The sequence below is a fragment of the Montipora capricornis genome, chromosome 6, assembly GCF_036669925.1.
Source record: "Montipora capricornis isolate CH-2021 chromosome 6, ASM3666992v2, whole genome shotgun sequence".
In the NCBI taxonomy this organism is placed as follows: domain Eukaryota; kingdom Metazoa; phylum Cnidaria; class Anthozoa; order Scleractinia; family Acroporidae; genus Montipora; species Montipora capricornis.
Genome location: NC_090888.1, coordinates 5,017,764 through 5,025,263, shown reverse-complemented (window position 1 = coordinate 5,025,263; position 7,500 = coordinate 5,017,764). Strand labels below are relative to the sequence as shown.

Below are 7,500 nucleotides of genomic sequence, written 5' to 3'. Positions count from 1 at the left end.
TTTTTCTCAACAATACCAGGAGAAATGTGTTACCGAGTCATATGATGACCGGATATAGCATTGCGTGCAACGAAAACACAAAAACTCGTTTCCGGTCACGCACACAATTCTTCATTACATATTTCCCAGTTTATCTGTCGCACCATGGTTTGTGGGTTAGAGGTCACCGCGACAGCCTCTGAATGAGGAGATACCGAGTTCGAATCTTACTTGAGCTGCCAAAAAGGATCTTACCTATGCACAGCCAAATCCCGATCGCCCCGCCCCAAAATAAGTTCATTGGAACAATGACGTCAGCATTTATTTCCTTATTTTTAGCTCTCTGCTTTCCTATTGTGATCACTTGCGCTAAGTGATTCCTGGCTGCGATTGGTTGCACTCTGAAGCACGCAACCAATCATTGGACTGCATGCGCGGGTTGGTCTCAGTCCTTATAAAATATGGACTGAGCAGGTGAGTTTTATCGCCGGTTTTTTGTGTGGTAAATTTCATAAGTTAACCCACCAGCCATATTGATGTGATCAGAAACCTTGCAAACGATTGTAATTCATTTCATCTTTTATTGAATGAAAGGAACAAAGCATCATCATGGTGTGGTGTATTGGGCTGCTTAATTAATATTTTAATGTTTCTCGGAGATATCAGTGTATCCTTCAGCTGCTGTGAGTTATCAAACTTATATTGCAACAATAGTAATGGCAAGAAGCGAAGAACGTTTAAATTAGTGTGAAAGAATTGGATCTCTAATATTATTGCTTAATGTCAGTTCCTCATTTTAAGACTCTATACTTTCATGTAATTGCATCCCATCTTTCAAATACGAACGTCAGCTACGAATTAGGGGTGGGACTAATTTCAAACTAATTTTGTACCAGGACAGGACTTTGGAGATAAATCCATTTTGACTATTCGCCATTTGCAAGAACACAGGTGCATACAAAATGATGTACATTCATCGCTGTGTCGCCCCAGCAGTTGTATCACTTGTTGCGACCTTTTGTGGAATTAAAACCTGTGGACCAGCCCAAGCTCAAAGCCCAGGTAAATTTTAATAAATGAATAAACAAATAAGAAGATGCGGTGTCTTATTGAATAAAAATTGATCACGCCCATAGAAGAGGTTGCAATCAGTAAAAGCTATAATCATTTATGGTGACGTTCTCTTTCTAACTTTTTTTTAACATTTCAACTTCATTATAGGAAATATTGTTGCCACGGCATCTGCATCGTGGCCCCCAAAACCTTCCCCATCAAACCCCGATGAAGCCAGTGACACAGTGCCAACTAAAGAGACTATCAGATCCTTTCTCATGACTTCAATAGGATGGAACTGCACCCCGTCTATGGAGGGTATAATATTTTTCTCATCTAATAACTTTAAAGGGGTACTCTGACGAAAAAACACGATTTTTTAAAAAGTCTCAAATCCTCAAGGAAAAGCCGCCAAAATGTTGCATACGCTTTTCACATAATGAATTTAACTAACTTTCACCAACATTTCAATGTCATTACGTCGAAATAATTGGCATTATCGGTATGTCGCCTGCTTGCTTATTCGAGAAAGCCTGGAGCGAGGACTTATGACGTCACTTACTCAACATATCGCTCACTGCTACTTCGTAAACAATGGAAAACATGTCAGAAAGCGAAGCTTCGTCTTCCATCGATCATGATTTATCGACTTCGGAATTATCGTTTGACTTCGAAAAAATTCTGAGTCACTTACCTGTGATTATGAAGATTGAGACTCGTGGCTACAGAGGAAAAAGCAGCCGCATATCGACAGGAAAGAGCTTAAGCAGAAGAAGAGGAGGAATGCTTCGCGATTGTTTGAATTAACTGATATTAGATATTAAAGAATTGGATTATTGTGGGCGTCAGTCAGATGATTGTTATTTATTTCCAGTTAAAAATAAAAATTCGAATTTCATTCCTGAACAAAGGAAAAAACGACTAAACCACTTTTTAGAAATATGCATCCACTTAAAATAACTCATCCGTAGAAATAACTCGTTCGTGTAGTACAATGTGGGCAAAGTTTATGATTGGTACAAGCGATTTCAGAGTAATAATATCGAATGACAGGTTTACATTCATATGCTAAAGTTGTCATCAAAAGCTAAAATTTCGTGATTTCATGCACGTGTTGTTATGCGGATTACTGCAAAAGAGTTGTGCTAAAAGAAAAAAAAAGTAAAATATCTGTCATTTCTCGGTTGATCCACGTTTATGTTTTTGATATCTCATCAAGAATGCTGAAAGTAGCATTTCTGAGCATCAAGATTTCAAAATTTATAGCGAAGAACAACCAACAAGTTACCGTCTCCGGCGCTTGCTTATTTCCCCCGCCCCAGTACAAAATACGCTCCGTCGCCCCTGGTTCACAAGCGCAGAACGATTATTTTTCCTCTTTTAACCAATGACGTTGGTAACTTAGGTATTAAAACTGTTACTTAAGATAACGCAATTGTCACGCCTACATCATAATAATGTAGGCGTGACAATAGTGTTATCTTTTAAGATAACACTATTGTCACGCCTACATTATTAAAACTGTTACTTAAAAGTAACAGTTTTAATACCTAAGTTACCAATAATTTATCAATTAATGAACTAAAATACATCTTTACAAGTAATACAACAACAAAAATACCTAAAAATAGGTTGCGAATATAATGTTCACTAGAACATTAGTGAACAGAATACAGCATACTGTACACAGTATACAGTATTCTTATTTTTAACAAGAATTAGATCTCTAATATTATTGCTTAATGTCAGTTCCTCATTTTAAGACTCTATACTTTCATGTAATTGCATCCCATCTTTCATTAACACACGATTTTTTAAAAAGTCTCAAATTCTCGAGGAAACGCCGCCAAAATGTTGCATAAGCTTTTCACATAATGAATTTAACTTACTTTCACCAACATTTCAATGTTATTACGTCGAAATACTTGTTTTTCATAGCATCCGCCATTATTGGTATGTCGCCTGCATACTTATTCGAGAAAGCCTGGAGCGAGGACTTATGACGTCGCTTACTCAACATATCGCTCACTGCTACTTCGTAAACAATGGAAAACATGTCAGAAAGCGAAGCTTCGTCTTCTATCGATCATGATTTATCGACTTCAGAATGATCGTTTGACTTCGAAAGTATATTCTGAGTCACTTACCTGTGATTATGAAGATTTAGACTCGTGGCTACTGAGGAAAAAGCAGCCGCATATCGACGAGAAAGAGCTCAAGAGAAAGAACAAGAGGAATGCTTCGAGATCGTTCGAATTAACTGATATTAGATGGTATTGTTGGAGTCGTGATTTTGTCTGTTTACTATTGTTCCCTCAACTTGGACTGTGAATCCATTTGCGATCCTCCTGGGGGTGATACGTTGTTGGCACAAGGGATTTACTTAACTGACTCTTTACATTAATTACCCTTGTCCGCCTGTGAATCACATGTTGATCGAGCGTTATCACATAGAAAAACTGGCCCTTAGGGAGTCCCACGTAAATGCGACACGTTAGGTGATCAATGAGCCATGTTGCCAGCATGGTTGTCCTGATAGTGCAGTGGTCATCACACCCGGCTAGACATCAGGGGGACGTGGGTTAAAATCCCGCTCGGGGCAATTACAGCTTTTCAAAGTTGTCCAGTGTTGAGTTTCCCGTAACTTTCTCTCAATTTCTCCTCAACTTGGACTGTGAATCCATTTGCGATCCTCCTGGGGGTGATACGTTGTTGGCTCAAGGGATCTACTTAACTGACTCTATATATATATTCCTTTCTAGCTTCGTTCTTCTCTTCAAATAAATTAGAACCCGAAAAGAATAGTCTCTAGTGATTGCCAAAGTCTATTTTGCTCTCAAACATGAGAAGCACTATTATCAAAGGAGTCGCTTCTGTCTCCCGATCTGCTTTTATTCGAGTTCATTCAAGCACGACGAAGTATCAAGATGGCGATTAACAAACAGCAACACAGAGACGAAACAGCTAAACGATATCAGAGGCCCTCCTAGGGGTTTGGGGGAACGAGGGAACATTGATAATTAGGACTAATTTGAACTGGGAACAGGGGATCAAAAAGCTGGGAACAAGTTGGAAAGTACTTTGGGGAACAAGGGAACACAAGGAAATATTTAAAGGGAACAAGGGAAAAAACACCCGGCTGGAAGGGCTTCACCTAAGGGACTAGGGACCTCAAGATTCTACGTCAGCGATAACGCCACCAAATGATAGCTATTAATAAGCGAAACAATCGGTCTGCATGTGCGGTGCGAAAGTTTGTACATTTCTTTTCAGTTCTCTGCAATTCTACGACGCAAAATGACCACATCTCAAGCTCTGAGGACAACGTGAGCACATAGCCACGATTTTTTTTTTCTTTTTGCCTGGTTTCCACACCGTTCTTCCCACTTCAGTTCCTGAATAGTTCGGGTAGTTTATAGAAGTTCCACGAACAGCACTAAAGACGAAAAATTTTGGAAAATGCAAAGTTGTAATTTTTTAACGACGTTTTCGTTGACGTCGCCGTTGTAGATCTTAAGGTTCCTACTTTAAGATCTACGACGGCGACGTCGACGAAAACGTCACCTCAATATAGAAATTTCCAGCATCTTATAATAAGTCTTTCGCGATTATTCCATCTCGTTCGCGTCGTTCAATGTGGGTGAACTATCCTAAAAATAAAACGGTATGAAAAGTTTCAGATTAAAGATAGAGAATGGAAGATCTAAAATTGTAAGCTCGCGTTGTCATCAAAACCTCAAATTCGGTGATTTCACGTTGTTGTTGTGAAGAGCACCGCAAACATATGTGGAAAATGCGTGCCGCACAATTATGTTGAATCTTTTCCTCTTTTTATTGTTGTTTTGTGGCGTTCTTGTTGACGACCGCATCTTATATCTTAAAGTCCGCAGTAATTGGCTCTAGCTGTTGCGGTGTCCCTGCCCAATTTAAGTTACTATTGGTGTGTTGTTATCTTTGTATTTTCAGTATTTGTATATCTTCAATTTATTTTTATCTTATTTCTTCAGGGCAAAGCTAATAAAATAAAATAAAATCTACAGGATGAGAAATCTTAAAACTTATAACGGACACGTTGCTTTTTAGGGTTTTTATTGCATAAATTATCGCAGAGCTCTGCATACATGCACTGTTGATTAATAAACATCTGCATGTGCTTGTGGTACCACGCCATTTATAGCTCGTTTTCGAGTTTAATAGGGACCTCATGCAAGGACGATGACGTCGGCTATGAGAACCGGTAGCCTCGCAGCTCCTACAAGGTCTCACCTGATTGGAGACCACCCTTGAGGTTTAACAAAAGAACAAATAACAGAAACAATGGACCCTAGGCCTAAAACCTAACCCTTTTGTCTTAGGCTTAGGGTCCATTGTCTCTGTTATTTGTTCTTTTGTTAAACCTCAAGGGTGGTCTCCAATCAGGTGAGACCTTGTAAGAGCTGCGAGGTGACCCATGAGAACGTTGTCTAAGAATATTATTTCCCGTTATTGTAATAATTTCCCATTTACGTCAATTCGCTATGAATGGGAAGTGTGTGTATCAACATTACAGGAATAAAATAGGTGAGAAAGGCAGTGTGGATATTTAGGGAGGAAACTTAAAATTTATTGTCAGGAGCTCACCTTTTTTCCATCATCTCAAATGTGGTCATTTCACTTCGTTGTCAGAGCGAGAACGGCATACAAATTTACACAAGACTAGTCGCACGTGCAGGGCGTGCAGGGGCCGGTTCCTCGAAGCCTCAGGTTAGCGCTAACCGTTGGACAAGAGGTATCAAAACCTATAGGTTTCCCGGCATGGTATTTAACGCTGGTTAGCGCTAACCTAGGCTCGATTTCCAGCCGTTTTGTGAGCCCGCGTTCCTCGCCCCACACCACGGCTGGATCACTGGTCTACACATTGTATTTTGTGACCAATCACAGCCAAGCCTGCTCAAATCGAGCAGGCTTCCCTGTGATTGGCCAATTCTGTCACTCGTCTATCCAACATGGCGGATATTAGTGCCCCTGAGTTTTCTTCTTCTGTAAAAGTGTTTGTTAGAGCGATTTCATATCGAGAAATTTAGAGAAACACAACTGGAAGCCATTATTATTTGTTTCAAGGGAAAGATGTTCTAGTGTTACAGCCTACAGGCTCAGGGAAATCCTTGATTTTTCAGTTTTTTCCGCTCATCGTCGATGAGCTGCGGAAGCCAGTCCATTCTAGTTGTGCTTTGGTCATATCTTCGTTAAACTCACTCATGCAGGACCAAGTCAGGTTCCTCACCTCAATCGGTATAAAAGCAGCATTTATTGGGGAGGAGCAGAATGACGAATAGATTAAAAAAGGATTGAGGCCGGTTTATGTCAGGTCGTGTTTGGGTCTCCGGAGTCGTTTTTGGGAAGTAGCCGATGGCGAGCAATGTTGACAAGTGCTAGTTATAGCGAAAGGCTTGTCTGATTGCCATTGATAAAGCCCACTGTATCCAACACTGGTAAGCCATTATTTGTTATGAAATATCTGTCGTAGCTGATTCCAACGTCCGCTTTGAAATTTAATCTCCAATTCAGAAAACACTGGATATTAAATGTGGGTTTCATCAGGGGCAAGTTCTGATTGCCTGCCACAATGTTACACAATGTTAAGTTACTACAGTAATTGTTTTGTCACGTTTGCTGGTTGGAAATAAAAGGCTCATTGATTTGAATGTTTTTATTGTCGTTTGTTACTGTAAAGATTTATACACGACAAAATATATTTTGGGCCTCAAGTTTCTATATCATGAATACAGTCAAAGTTAACCTATTCCGGGGCCAGGTTCACGCTAGCAACGATTTCCTGCAGCTTTAAAGCAAGGTCTTTTTTCAGTTTTACCCTCTTTCTTGGGTCATCCAGAAAACTACCACATACAGCACATTTGACGTGAAGAGAAAGAGGACCGAACAGGTGTTTTTTGGAGTCACAACCTCCGCCATTTTTTCCCCGCGCTGCTCGGGTGCGACAATTTAATTTGCATAAAGAGCGGATGTGACGTCACGGACAAGCCCTACGGACCATTGATCCAGCCGCAGTTGGGAGGAGGACAACTGCACTCACAATACGGCTGGAAATCGAGCCTAGCGCTAACCGTTCTTCGAGCAACCCGAGCCAGAGCTTTTGTTCTTGTCCGTTGGTCCTATTGTTTCATCGCATTCTCGTAGCCGTCTTCGTCTCACTAACATCAAGCTTCACCAACAGCCCCCCAACGCTGATAAACAACTTGATAACAGTGGAGAAGATTTCTATTTAAAAATGATTATTTTTTATGGTTTCAAGCACTAAGGCAAAATAATTCTTTGTTTGGACAGCCAATGAGGTTCCGTTTGACACATTAATTGGAGCCTAACCAAGGACGAAGACGACGGCGACGAGAATGCCGATCTAAAAGTATTATTTCCCGTTATTGTAAGAATTTGGGGATTAATTACTCGTTTGGCATTGAAAGTGTGTAT

At 40.2% G+C, this 7,500-nt stretch overlaps 1 protein-coding gene and 1 long non-coding RNA gene across 2 annotated transcripts in view; both read left to right on the top strand.

Moving 5' to 3' along the window:
• LOC138050894 (uncharacterized) overlaps positions 1-1,415 on the top strand; it is a 2,055-nt gene extending 640 nt beyond the window's left edge. Inside the window, exons 2-3 of the long non-coding RNA XR_011132715.1 lie at positions 876-1,041; positions 1,201-1,415. This is a non-coding gene — a long non-coding RNA (uncharacterized lncRNA). The remainder of the gene's footprint in view (positions 1-875; positions 1,042-1,200) is intronic.
• LOC138051352 (uncharacterized) overlaps positions 1-7,500 on the top strand; it is a 543,513-nt gene that overhangs the window by 311,938 nt on the left and 224,075 nt on the right. The gene's annotated exons all lie outside the window — the stretch shown is intronic.